At 45.8% G+C, this 10,983-nt stretch overlaps 24 non-coding genes and 2 pseudogenes across 24 annotated transcripts in view; all 26 read right to left on the bottom strand.

The window, feature by feature from the left end:
* Positions 1–92: 92 nt before the first annotated feature.
* Positions 93–211, bottom strand: LOC133455847 (5S ribosomal RNA). The gene has a single exon (XR_009783770.1). It is a non-coding gene; the product is annotated as a 5S ribosomal RNA (ribosomal RNA).
* Positions 212–428: 217 nt separating this feature from the next.
* Positions 429–547, bottom strand: LOC133455846 (5S ribosomal RNA). Its single transcript, XR_009783769.1, has one exon. It is a non-coding gene; the product is annotated as a 5S ribosomal RNA (ribosomal RNA).
* Positions 548–746: 199 nt separating this feature from the next.
* LOC133455695 (5S ribosomal RNA) lies at positions 747–865 on the bottom strand. The gene has a single exon (XR_009783643.1). It is a non-coding gene; the product is annotated as a 5S ribosomal RNA (ribosomal RNA).
* Positions 866–1,070: 205 nt separating this feature from the next.
* Positions 1,071–1,189, bottom strand: LOC133455793 (5S ribosomal RNA; annotated as a pseudogene).
* Positions 1,190–1,388: 199 nt separating this feature from the next.
* On the bottom strand, positions 1,389–1,507 carry LOC133455710 (5S ribosomal RNA). Its single transcript, XR_009783656.1, has one exon. It is a non-coding gene; the product is annotated as a 5S ribosomal RNA (ribosomal RNA).
* Positions 1,508–1,723: 216 nt separating this feature from the next.
* On the bottom strand, positions 1,724–1,842 carry LOC133455599 (5S ribosomal RNA). The gene has a single exon (XR_009783556.1). It is a non-coding gene; the product is annotated as a 5S ribosomal RNA (ribosomal RNA).
* A 199-nt stretch (positions 1,843–2,041) lies between these two features.
* On the bottom strand, positions 2,042–2,160 carry LOC133455845 (5S ribosomal RNA). The gene has a single exon (XR_009783768.1). It is a non-coding gene; the product is annotated as a 5S ribosomal RNA (ribosomal RNA).
* A 199-nt stretch (positions 2,161–2,359) lies between these two features.
* Positions 2,360–2,478, bottom strand: LOC133455802 (5S ribosomal RNA; annotated as a pseudogene).
* A 199-nt stretch (positions 2,479–2,677) lies between these two features.
* On the bottom strand, positions 2,678–2,796 carry LOC133455665 (5S ribosomal RNA). Its single transcript, XR_009783615.1, has one exon. It is a non-coding gene; the product is annotated as a 5S ribosomal RNA (ribosomal RNA).
* Positions 2,797–2,995: 199 nt separating this feature from the next.
* LOC133455634 (5S ribosomal RNA) lies at positions 2,996–3,114 on the bottom strand. The gene has a single exon (XR_009783588.1). It is a non-coding gene; the product is annotated as a 5S ribosomal RNA (ribosomal RNA).
* Positions 3,115–3,330: 216 nt separating this feature from the next.
* LOC133455577 (5S ribosomal RNA) lies at positions 3,331–3,449 on the bottom strand. The gene has a single exon (XR_009783536.1). It is a non-coding gene; the product is annotated as a 5S ribosomal RNA (ribosomal RNA).
* Positions 3,450–3,648: 199 nt separating this feature from the next.
* LOC133455843 (5S ribosomal RNA) lies at positions 3,649–3,767 on the bottom strand. Its single transcript, XR_009783766.1, has one exon. It is a non-coding gene; the product is annotated as a 5S ribosomal RNA (ribosomal RNA).
* Positions 3,768–3,966: 199 nt separating this feature from the next.
* LOC133455572 (5S ribosomal RNA) lies at positions 3,967–4,085 on the bottom strand. The gene has a single exon (XR_009783532.1). It is a non-coding gene; the product is annotated as a 5S ribosomal RNA (ribosomal RNA).
* Positions 4,086–4,302: 217 nt separating this feature from the next.
* LOC133455551 (5S ribosomal RNA) lies at positions 4,303–4,421 on the bottom strand. The gene has a single exon (XR_009783513.1). It is a non-coding gene; the product is annotated as a 5S ribosomal RNA (ribosomal RNA).
* Positions 4,422–4,620: 199 nt separating this feature from the next.
* Positions 4,621–4,739, bottom strand: LOC133455628 (5S ribosomal RNA). The gene has a single exon (XR_009783583.1). It is a non-coding gene; the product is annotated as a 5S ribosomal RNA (ribosomal RNA).
* Positions 4,740–4,938: 199 nt separating this feature from the next.
* On the bottom strand, positions 4,939–5,057 carry LOC133455616 (5S ribosomal RNA). Its single transcript, XR_009783572.1, has one exon. It is a non-coding gene; the product is annotated as a 5S ribosomal RNA (ribosomal RNA).
* Positions 5,058–5,256: 199 nt separating this feature from the next.
* LOC133455842 (5S ribosomal RNA) lies at positions 5,257–5,375 on the bottom strand. Its single transcript, XR_009783765.1, has one exon. It is a non-coding gene; the product is annotated as a 5S ribosomal RNA (ribosomal RNA).
* A 199-nt stretch (positions 5,376–5,574) lies between these two features.
* On the bottom strand, positions 5,575–5,693 carry LOC133455711 (5S ribosomal RNA). The gene has a single exon (XR_009783657.1). It is a non-coding gene; the product is annotated as a 5S ribosomal RNA (ribosomal RNA).
* A 2,979-nt stretch (positions 5,694–8,672) lies between these two features.
* On the bottom strand, positions 8,673–8,791 carry LOC133455627 (5S ribosomal RNA). Its single transcript, XR_009783582.1, has one exon. It is a non-coding gene; the product is annotated as a 5S ribosomal RNA (ribosomal RNA).
* A 200-nt stretch (positions 8,792–8,991) lies between these two features.
* LOC133455606 (5S ribosomal RNA) lies at positions 8,992–9,110 on the bottom strand. The gene has a single exon (XR_009783563.1). It is a non-coding gene; the product is annotated as a 5S ribosomal RNA (ribosomal RNA).
* A 199-nt stretch (positions 9,111–9,309) lies between these two features.
* On the bottom strand, positions 9,310–9,428 carry LOC133455776 (5S ribosomal RNA). The gene has a single exon (XR_009783716.1). It is a non-coding gene; the product is annotated as a 5S ribosomal RNA (ribosomal RNA).
* A 217-nt stretch (positions 9,429–9,645) lies between these two features.
* LOC133455722 (5S ribosomal RNA) lies at positions 9,646–9,764 on the bottom strand. The gene has a single exon (XR_009783667.1). It is a non-coding gene; the product is annotated as a 5S ribosomal RNA (ribosomal RNA).
* Positions 9,765–9,963: 199 nt separating this feature from the next.
* Positions 9,964–10,082, bottom strand: LOC133455841 (5S ribosomal RNA). The gene has a single exon (XR_009783764.1). It is a non-coding gene; the product is annotated as a 5S ribosomal RNA (ribosomal RNA).
* Positions 10,083–10,299: 217 nt separating this feature from the next.
* LOC133455840 (5S ribosomal RNA) lies at positions 10,300–10,418 on the bottom strand. The gene has a single exon (XR_009783763.1). It is a non-coding gene; the product is annotated as a 5S ribosomal RNA (ribosomal RNA).
* Positions 10,419–10,635: 217 nt separating this feature from the next.
* Positions 10,636–10,754, bottom strand: LOC133455636 (5S ribosomal RNA). Its single transcript, XR_009783589.1, has one exon. It is a non-coding gene; the product is annotated as a 5S ribosomal RNA (ribosomal RNA).
* A 199-nt stretch (positions 10,755–10,953) lies between these two features.
* The window catches only part of LOC133455625 (5S ribosomal RNA), a 119-nt gene continuing 89 nt past the window's right edge, over positions 10,954–10,983 (bottom strand). The window contains exon 1 of the ribosomal RNA XR_009783580.1: positions 10,954–10,983. This exon is cut by the window's right edge and continues 89 nt beyond it. This is a non-coding gene — a ribosomal RNA (5S ribosomal RNA).

Below are 10,983 nucleotides of genomic sequence, written 5' to 3'. Positions count from 1 at the left end.
GTGCAAAACACTTTAGGACGTGAGCTGTCGCTGTTACCACGTTGAAATATGTGTGGGTAGATTAAGCGAGAGCACTCTCTGCTGGTTGAAAAAGCTTACAGCACCTGGTATTCCCAGGCGGTCTCCCATCCAAGTACTAACCAGGCCCGACCCTGCTTAGCTTCCGAGATCAGACGAGATCGGGCGCATCCAGGCTGGTATGGCCGTAAGCTGAAGCTGCAGCTTGAAATACTTCTTATATGGAGTTGAAGATAAGTCATATAATACAAGTCATTGATTTGTTGGTGATAATAATTTAGAAGCGCTTATTTGTTGGAGTTAAAGTGCCTTAACCATGTGCAAAACACTTTAGGACGTGAGCTGTCGCTGTTACCACGTTGAAATATGTGTGGGTAGATTAAGCTAGAGGGTTCTCTGCTGGTTGAAAAAGCTTACAGCACCTGGTATTCCCAGGCGGTCTCCCATCCAAGTACTAACCAGGCCCGACCCTGCTTAGCTTCCGAGATCAGACGAGATCGGGCGCATCCAGGCTGGTATGGCCGTAAGCAGAAGCTGCAGCTTGAAATACCTCTTATATGGAGTTGAAGATAAGTCATAGAATATAAGTCATTGATTTGTTGGTTTTATTTGTTGGAGTTAAAGTGCCTTAACCATGTGCAAAACACTTTAGGACGTGAGCTGTCGCTGTTACCACGTTGAAATATGTGTGGGTAGATTAAGCGAGAGCGCTCTCTGCTGGTTGAAAAAGCTTACAGCACCTGGTATTCCCAGGCGGTCTCCCATCCAAGTACTAACCAAGCCCGACCCTGCTTAGCTTCCGAGATCAGGCGAGATCGGGCGCATCCAGGCTGGTATGGCCGTAAGCTGAAGCTGAAGCTGCAGCTTGAAATACCTCTTATATGGAGTTGAAGATAAGTCATATGATATAAGTCATTGATTTGTTGGTTTTATTTGTTGGAGTTAAAGTGCCTTAACCATGTGCAAAACACTTTAGGACGTGAGCTGTCGCTGTTACCACGTTGAAATATGTGTGGCTAGATTAAGCGAGACCGTTCTCTGCTGGTTGAAAAAGCTTACAGCACCTGGTATTCCCAGGCTGTCTCCCATCCAAGTACTAACCAGGCCCGACCCTGCTCAGCTTCCGAGATCAGACGAGATCGGGCGCATCCAGGCTGGTATGGGCGTAAGCAGAAGCTGCAGCTTGAAATACCTCTGATATGGAGTTGAAGATAAGTCATAGAATATAAGTCATTGATTTGTTGGTTTTATTTGTTGGAGTTAAAGTGCCTTAACCATGTGCAAAAGACTTTAGGACGTGAGCTGTCGCTCTTACCACGTTGAAATATGTGTGGCTAGATTAAGCGAGACCGTTCTCTGCTGGTTGAAAAAGCTTACAGCACCTGGTATTCCCAGGCTGTCTCCCATCCAAGTACTAACCAGGCCCGACCCTGCTTAGCTTCCGAGATCAGACGAGATCGGGCGCATCCAGGCTGGTATGGCCGTAAGCTGAAGCTGCAGCTTGAAATACTTCTTATATGGAGTTAAAGATAAGTATATAATACAAGTCATTGATTTGTTGGTGATAATAATTTAGAAGCACTTATTTGTTGGAGTTAAAGTGCCTTAACCATGTGCAAAACACTTTAGGACGTGAGCTGTCGCTGTTACCACGTTGAAATATGTGTGGGTAGATTAAGCGAGAGCGCTCTCTGCAGGTTGAAAAAGCTTACAGCACCTGGTATTCCCAGGCGGTCTCCCATCCAAGTACTAACCAGGCCCGACCCTGCTTAGCTTCCGAGATCAGACGAGATCAGGCGCATCCAGGCTGGTATGGCCGTAAGCAGAAGCTGCAGCTTGAAATACCTCTTATATGGAGTTGAAGATAAGTCATAGAATATAAGTCATTGATTTGTTGGTTTTATTTGTTGGAGTTAAAGTGCCTTAACCATGTGCAAAACACTTTAGGACGTGAGCTGTCGCTGTTACCACGTTGAAATATGTGTGGGTAGATTAAGCGAGAGCGCTCTCTGCTGGTTGAAAAAGCTTACAGCACCTGGTATTCCCAGGCGGTCTCCCATCCAAGTACTAACCAGGCCCGACCCTGCTTAGCTTCCGAGATCAGACGAGATCGGGCGCATCCAGGCTGGTATGGCCGTAAGCAGAAACTGCAGCTTGAAATACCTCTTATATGGAGTTGAAGATAAGTCATAGAATATAAGTCATCGATTTGTTGGTTTTATTTGTCGGAGTTAAAGTGCCTTAACCATGTGAAAAACCCTTTAGGACGTGAGCTGTCGCTGTTACCACGTTGAAATATGTGTGGGTAGATTAAGTGAGAGCGCTCTCTGCTGGTTGAAAATGCTTACAGCACCTGGTAAACCCAGGCTGTCTCCCATCCAAGTACTAACCAGGCCCGACCATGCTTAGCTTCCGAGATCAGACGAGATCGGGCGCATCCAGGCTGGTATGGCCGTAAGCAGAAGCTGCAGCTTGAAATACCTCTTATATGGAGTTGAAGATAAGTCATAGAATATAAGTCATTGATTTGTTGGTTTTATTTGTCGGAGTTAAAGTGCCTTAACCATGTGCAAAACACTTTAGGACGTGAGCTGTCGCTGTTACCACGTTGAAATATGTGTGGGTAGATTAAGCGAGAGCGTTCTCTGCTGGTTGAAAAAGCTTACAGCACCTGGTATTCCCAGGCGGTCTCCCATCCAAGTACTAACCAGGCCCGACCCTGCTTAGCTTCCGAGATCAGACTAGATCGGGCGCATCCAGGCTGGTATGGCCGTAAGCAGAAGCTGCAGCTTGAAATACCTCTTATATGGAGTTGAAGATAAGTCATAGAATATAAGTCATTGATCTGTTGGTTTTATTTGTTGGAGTTAAGGTGCCTTAAGCATGTGCAAAACACTTTAGGACGTGAGCTGTCGCTGTTACCACGTTAAAATATGTGTGGGTAGATTAAGCGAGAGCGCTCTCTGCAGGTTGAAAAAGCTTACAGCACCTGGTATTCCCAGGCGGTCTCCCATCCAAGTACTAACCAGGCCCGACCCTGCTTAGCTTCCGAGATCAGACGAGATCGGGCGCATCCAGGCTGGTATGGCCGTGAGCTGAAGCTGCAGCTTGAAATACCTCTTATATGGAGTTGAAGATAGTCATATAATATAAGTCATTGATTTGTTGGTGATAATAATTTAGAAGCGCTTATTTGTTGGAGTTAAAGTGCCTTAACCATGTGCAAAACACTTTAGGACGTGAGCTGTCGCTGTTACCACGTTGAAATTTGTGTGGGTAGATTAAGCGAGAGCGCTCTCTGCTGGTTGAAAAAGCTTACAGCACCTGGTATTCCCAGGCGGTCTCCCATTCAAGTACTAACCAGGCCCGACCCTGCTTAGCTTCCGAGATCAGACGAGATCGGGCGCATCCAGGCTGGTATGGCCGTAAGCAGAAGCTGCAGCTTGAAATACCTCTTATATGGAGTTGAAGATAAGTCATAGAATATAAGTCATTGATTTGTTGGTTTTATTTGTTGGAGTTAAAGTGCCTTAACCATGTGCAAAACACTTTAGGACGTGAGCTGTCGCTGTTACCACGTTGAAATATGTGTGGGTAGATTAAGCGAGAGCGCTCTCTGCTGGTTGAAAAAGCTTACAGCACCTGGTATTCCCAGGCGGTCTCCCATCCAAGTACTAACCAGGCCCGACCCTGCTTAGCTTCCGAGATCAGACGAGATCGGGCGCATCCAGGCTGGTATGGCCGTAAGCAGAAGCTGCAGCTTGAAATACCTCTGATATGGAGTTGAAGATAAGTCATAGAATATAAGTCATTGATTTGTTGGTTTTATTTGTTGGAGTTAAAGTGCCTTAACCATGTGCAAAACACTTTAGGACGTGAGCTGTCGCTGTTACCACTTTGAAATATGTGTGGGTAGATTAAGCGAGAGCGCTCTCTGCTGGTTGAAAAAGCTTACAGCACCTGATATTCCCAGGCGGTCTCCCATCCAAGTACTAACCAGGCCCGACCCTGCTTAGCTTCCGAGATCAGACGAGATCGGGCGCATCCAGGCTGGTATGGCCGTAAGCTGAAGCTGCAGCTTGAAATACCTCTTATATGGAGTTGAAGATAAGTCATATAATATAAGTCATTGATTTGTTGGTGATAATAATTTAGAAGCGCATATTTGTTGGAGTTAAAGTGCCTTAACCATGTGAAAAACCCTTTAGGACGTGAGCTGTCGCTGTTACCACGTTGAAATATGTGTGGGTAGATTAAGCGAGAGCGCTCTCTGCTGGTTGAAAAAGCTTACAGCACCTGGTATTCCCAGGCGGTCTCCCATCCAAGTACTAACCAGGCCCGACCCTGCTTAGCTTCCGAGATCAGACGAGATCGGGCGCATCCAGGCTGGTATGGCTGTAAGCAGAAGCTGCAGCTTGAAATACCTCTTATATGGAGTTGAAAATAAGTCATAGCATATAAGTCATTGATTTGTTGGTTTTATTTGTTGGAGTTAAAGTGCCTTAACCATGTGCAAAACACTTTAGGACGTGAGCTGTCGCTGTTACCACGTTGAAATATGTGTGGGTAGATTAAGCGAGAGCACTCTCTGCAGGTTGAAAAAGCTTACAGCACCTGCTATTCCCAGGCGGTCTCCCATCCAAGTACTAACCAGGCCCGACCCTGCTTAGCTTCCGAGATCAGACGAGATCGGGCGCATCCAGGCTGGTATGGCCGTAAGCAGAAGCTGTAGCTTGAAATACCTCTTATATGGAGTTGAAGATAAGTCATAGAATATAAGTCATTGATCTGTTGGTTTTATTTGTTGGAGTTAAAGTGCCTTAACCATGTGCAAAACACTTTAGGACGTGAGCTGTCGCTGTTACCACGTTGAAATATGTGTGGGTAGATTAAGCGAGAGCGCTCTCTGCTGGTTGAAAAAGCTAACAGCACCTGGTATTCCCAGGCGGTCTCCCATCCAAGTACTAACCAGGCCCGACCCTGCTTAGCTTCCGAGATCAGACGAGATCGGGCGCATCCAGGCTGGTATGGCCGTAAGCAGAAGCTGCAGCTTGAAATACCTCTGATATGGAGTTGAAGATAAGTCATAGAATATAAGTCATTGATCTGTTGGTTTTATTTGTTGGAGTTAAAGTGCCTTAACCATGTGCAAAACACTTTAGGACGTGAGCTGTCGCTGTTACCACATTGAAATATGTGTGGGTAGATTAAGCGAGAGCGCTCTCTGCTGGTTGAAAAAGCTTACAGCACCTGGTATTCCCAGGCGGTCTCCCATCCAAGTACTAACCAGGCCCGACCCTGCTTAGCTTCCGAGATCAGACGAGATCGGGCGCATCCAGGCTGGTATGGCCGTAAGCAGAAGCTGCAGCTTGAAATACCTCTGATATGGAGTTGAAGATAAGTCATAGAATATAAGTCATTGATTTGTTGGTTTTATTTGTTGGAGTTAAAGTGCCTTAACCATGTGCAAAACACTTTAGGACGTGAGCTGTCGCTGTTACCACTTTGAAATATGTGTGGGTAGATTAAGCGAGAGCGCTCTCTGCTGGTTGAAAAGGCTTACAGCACCTGATATTCCCAGGCGGTCTCCCATCCAAGTACTAACCAGGCCCGACCCTGCTTAGCTTCCGAGATCAGACGAGATCGGGCGCATCCAGGCTGTTATGGCCGTAAGCTGAAGCTGCAGCTTGAAATACCTCTTATATGGAGTTGAAGATAAGTCATATAATATAAGTCATTGATTTGTTGGTGATAATAATTTAGAAGCGCATATTTGTTGGAGTTAAAGTGCCTTAACCATGTGAAAAACCCTTTAGGACGTGAGCTGTCGCTGTTACCACGTTGAAATATGTGTGGGTAGATTAAGCGAGAGCGCTCTCTGCTGGTTGAAAAAGCTTACAGCACCTGGTATTCCCAGGCGATCTCCCAGCCAAGTCCCTATGCCGACCAATGGTTGAGCTCTGTTCAGCAGGGAGAGCGCTCAACCCGCCAATCATTGAGCGCTGTTGAGCAGCAGTGATCGCCAATCATCATTGAGCGAGACACGTCTGTACGGCGGCCATGACAGTCTGACACCTCAGGGGACAGTTTGAGTGAAATATTGATTAATCTGTATTGAAACGCTACCGTTTATAAGCCGAATAGTAAGTGGCGTGACACTTATACACAGGATTCAATTTTACATCCAAGCATCATCTCCTTCACATTGTATTTAAACTTTCTTCATTAGGACCCTGCTTTTCTAGCGGCAGTTTGGTCCCGGAGCGCAGTGGCTCCGGTGCGAGAAAAAAAAAAGAAGCGCAACACACACACACACACACACACACACACACACACACACACACACACACCTGGAGATTGCCCATCTCCAGTGCGCTTTTGGCTTTTACGCATGGAACGAAGAAACAAATGAGCACACACACACAGATGCGCTGTGTGAGACACATTAAGCAGCCCAACTGTCCTTTTTAGTAAGTGGCGTGACACTTATACACAGGATTCAATTTTACGTCCAAGCATCATCTCCTCGCTGCATTCACGCAACCAGTGCTTAATTTGTAAAGTGGGAGGTCCCGGAGCGCAGAGGATGAGTGGCTCCGGTGCGAGAGAAAAAAAAAGCGCAACACACACACACACACACACACACACACACACACACACACACACACACACACACACACACACACACACACACACACACACACACACACACAGCTGGAGATTGCCCATCTCCAGTGCACTTTTGGCTTTTACGCATGGAACGAAGAAACATAAAACAGCACACACACACACAGATGCGCTGTGTGAGACACATTAACCCAACTGTCCTTTTTAAGCCACATAGCCTAGATGTACTATAACTTTTACCATTATGCCGTTGTGCTTTTTATTGTGTTTTTGGAATTGATATGAGTGCGCAGCGGTGCGTAAAAAGTATATATTTATTTGTTACAGCTTACCGGAGTGCGCTCCGGTTTGCTCCCCCTCAAATTAAGCCCTGCACGCAGCACATTTGGCAGGCTCATAATCCGATTCTGGCGTATTTATGTGTTGTGTAAACTACGCCGACGCGCTGGGCAGACCCCCGCTGGGCGTGCCGACGTCTCGGCAGCCCCGTGCGGGGAACCTCGGGAGCCCGCCTCGACACACCGTTTTCTGGGTGGGTGTGGGTCCGCTGGAGCTGGGGGTTCAACCGCGAGCGCCGCCAGAGCGGCAGCCGACGTCGGAGGTCGGCCTGCCCGGCGGCGGCGGGGCTCCGTGGGGGGACACCTGGGGCGGACGGGTCGACTTGGACGGACGGGCGGATGGGTTGTTTTTAACTGTTGTTTTGTTGCATCTGATATTGCTTTGTTTAAGCAGTTTGGGCTGCATTCTTGCTCTATAAATAAAGTTTATAATATTTATGATTGTTGTTATTTTAATAAAATATATTTTCTTCTTGCATGATTACTTGAGAATAATGTGTCTTTTTTGTTGTTTTTTTAGATTGTGAGCAGAAAGATACAACTCTATGCAACCTGTTACTGCCATCATTAAAATTATTTGTAAACTTATTGGCTGCATACAGTTTTTGTATAAAATGCTGCTGCAACCTTTCACTTTCCAACAATAGACTAGGTAGAATGTCAGAAATGGGCTTATTTAACATTTTGGGGGTATTTAAAGTGGCTGTATCCAAATCTACTACAGAATGTACCAGGCTAAAAAAAAATAGTTTTAAGCCTCCTAATTACTACAATAACATAGGCCTAAAAACATAGGCATTGTAGTAATTGGGTGAACAGGATATAATATTAAAGTATCACATATCTACATGAACCCTCTCTGGCTTGTTCCTTATGAACAATAAGTTGTTTTTTTAGATATTGGATGCAAATTCGCACATAATGACGTCACACTTAATTTGGATGTGAATTTGAAAATTGTGATATGATTTTTTTTTTCGTTGTCTCAGGTAATCTACAGAAGTTCCATGGTGATTAATTTACTTTTTTTTTCCCTGTTTAGCAGTAATGCATTGCCAGTGGAGTTGATATACTTATTTCTCTATATTGAAGCATTTCAGCAGATTTGAATTCAGCAATACTGAAGAGACTTAACCCCCAGATGTTGTATTTACCATGAGTTTTATTCTCCATTCATTAATACATCAATTATCATTAATACATAATTTGCAAAGACACCACACACGTCTGAATGACCCCTGAAGCGCTTCTTCATCTTTGCCACAGCCTGGGATCGAACCCACGACCTTCTGCTTCAAAGCTCCACCGCTTGGACACCTCCATCCCCAGGATCACCAGGATCACCCACACCCCAGGTTGACCATAGGGACTTGGGGGGGTCATGAGCCATTCCCAGGCGGTCTCCCATCCAAGTACTAACCAGGCCCGACCCTGCTTAGCTTCCGAGATCAGACGAGATCGGGCGCATCCAGGCTGGTATGGCTGTAAGCAGAAGCTGCAGCTTGAAATACCTCTTATATGGAGTTGAAAATAAGTCATAGCATATAAGTCATTGATTTGTTGGTTTTATTTGTTGGAGTTAAAGTGCCTTAACCATGTGCAAAACCCTTTAGGACGTGAGCTGTCGCTGTTACCACGTTGAAATATGTGTGGGTAGATTAAGCGAGAGCGCTCTCTGCAGGTTGAAAAAGCTTACAGCACCTGCTATTCCCAGGCGGTCTCCCATCCAAGTACTAACCAGGCCCGACCCTGCTTAGCTTCCGAGATCAGACGAGATCGGGCGCATCCAGGCTGGTATGGCCGTAAGCAGAAGCTGTAGCTTGAAATACCTCTTATATGGAGTTGAAGATAAGTCATAGAATATAAGTCATTGATCTGTTGGTTTTATTTGTTGGAGTTAAAGTGCCTTAACCATGTGCAAAACACTTTAGGACGTGAGCTGTCGCTGTTACCACGTTGAAATATGTGTGGGTAGATTAAGCGAGAGCGCTCTACTGCAGGTTGAAAAAGCTTACAGCACCTGGTATTCCCAGGCGGTCTCCCATCCAAGTACTAACCAGGCCCGACCCTGCTTAGCTTCCGAGATCAGACGAGACCGGGCGCATCCAGGCTGGTATGGCCGTAAGCAGAAGCTGCAGCTTGAAATACCTCTTATATGGAGTTGAAGATAAGTCATAGAATATAAGTCATTGATCTGTTGGTTTTATTTGTTGGAGTTAAAGTGCCTTAACCATGTGCAAAACACTTTAGGACGTGAGCTGTCGCAGTTACCACGTTGAAATATGTGTGGCTAGATTAAGCGAGAGCGTTCTCTGCTGGTTGAAAAAGCTTACAGCACCTGGTACTCCCAGGCAGTCTCCCATCCAAGTACTAACCAGGCCCGACCCTGCTTAGCTTCCGAGATCAGACGAAATCAGGCGCATCCAGGCTGGTATGGCCGTAAGCAGAAGCTGCAGCTTGAAATACTTCTTATATGGAGTTGAAGATAAGTCATAGAATATATGTCATTGATTTGTTGGTGATAATAATTTAGAAGTGCTTATTTGTTGGAGTTAAGGTGCCTTAACTATGTGCAAAACACTTTAGGACGTGAGCTGTCGCTGTTACCACGTTGAAATATGTGTGGGTAGATTAAGCGAGAGCGTTCTCTGCTGGTTGAAAAAGCTTACAGCACCTGGTATTCCCAGGCGGTCTCCCATCCAAGTACTAACCAGGCCCGACCCTGCTTAGCTCCTGAGATCAGACGAGATCGGGCGCATCCAGGCTGGTATGGCCGTAAGCAGAAGCTGCAGCTTGAAATACCTCTTATATGGAGTTGAAGATAAGTCATAGAATATAAGTCATTGATTTGTTGGTTTTATTTGTTGGAGTTAAAGTGCCTTAACCATGTGCAAAACACTTTAGGACGTGAGCTGTCGCTGTTACCACGTTGAAATATGTGTGGGTAGATTAAGCGAGAGCACTCTCTGCTGGTTGAAAAAGCTTACAGCACCTGGTATTCCCAGGCGGTCTCCCATCCAAGTACTAACCAGGCCCGACCCTGCTTAGCTTCCGAGATCAGACGAGATCGGGCGCATCCAGGCTGGTATGGCCGTAAGCTGAAGCTGCAGCTTGAAATACTTCTAATATGGAGTTGAAGATAAGTCATATAATACAAGTCATTGATTTGTTGGTGATAATAATTTAGAAGCGCTTATTTGTTGGAGTTAAAGTGCCTTAACCATGTGCAAAACACTTTAGGACGTGAGCTGTCGCTGTTACCACGGTGAAATATGTGTGGGTAGATTAAGCTAGAGGGTTCTCTGCTGGTTGAAAAAGCTTACAGCACCTGGTATTCCCAGGCGGTCTCCCATCCAAGTACTAACCAGGCCCGACCCTGCTTAGCTTCCGAGATCAGACGAGATCGGGCGCATCCAGGCTGGTATGGCCGTAAGCTGAAGCTGCAGCTTGAAATACCTCTTATATGGAGTTGAAGATAAGTCATATAATATAAGTCATTGATTTGTTGGTGATAATAATTTAGAAGCGCATATTTGTTGGAGTTAAAGTGCCTTAACCATGTGAAAAACCCTTTAGGACGTGAGCTGTCGCTGTTACCACGTTGAAATATGTGTGGGTAGATTAAGCGAGAGCGCTCTCTGCTGGTTGAAAAAGCTTACAGCACCTGGTATTCCCAGGCGGTCTCCCATCCAAGTACTAACCAGGCCCGACCCTGCTTAGCTTCCGAGATCAGACGAGATCGGACGCATCCAGGCTGGTATGGCTGTAAGCAGAAGCTGCAGCTTGAAATACCTCTTATATGGAGTTGAAAATAAGTCATAGCATATAAGTCATTGATTTGTTGGTTTTATTTGTTGGAGTTAAAGTGCCTTAACCATGTGCAAAACCCTTTAGGACGTGAGCTGTCGCTGTTACCACGTTGAAATATGTGTGGGTAGATTAAGCGAGAGCGCTCTCTGCAGGTTGAAAAAGCTTACAGCACCTGCTATTCCCAGGCGGT

Source organism: Cololabis saira, chromosome 11 (assembly GCF_033807715.1).
Source record: "Cololabis saira isolate AMF1-May2022 chromosome 11, fColSai1.1, whole genome shotgun sequence".
NCBI lineage: Eukaryota > Metazoa > Chordata > Actinopteri > Beloniformes > Belonidae > Cololabis > Cololabis saira.
This window is presented reverse-complemented; position numbering and strand designations above follow the sequence as displayed.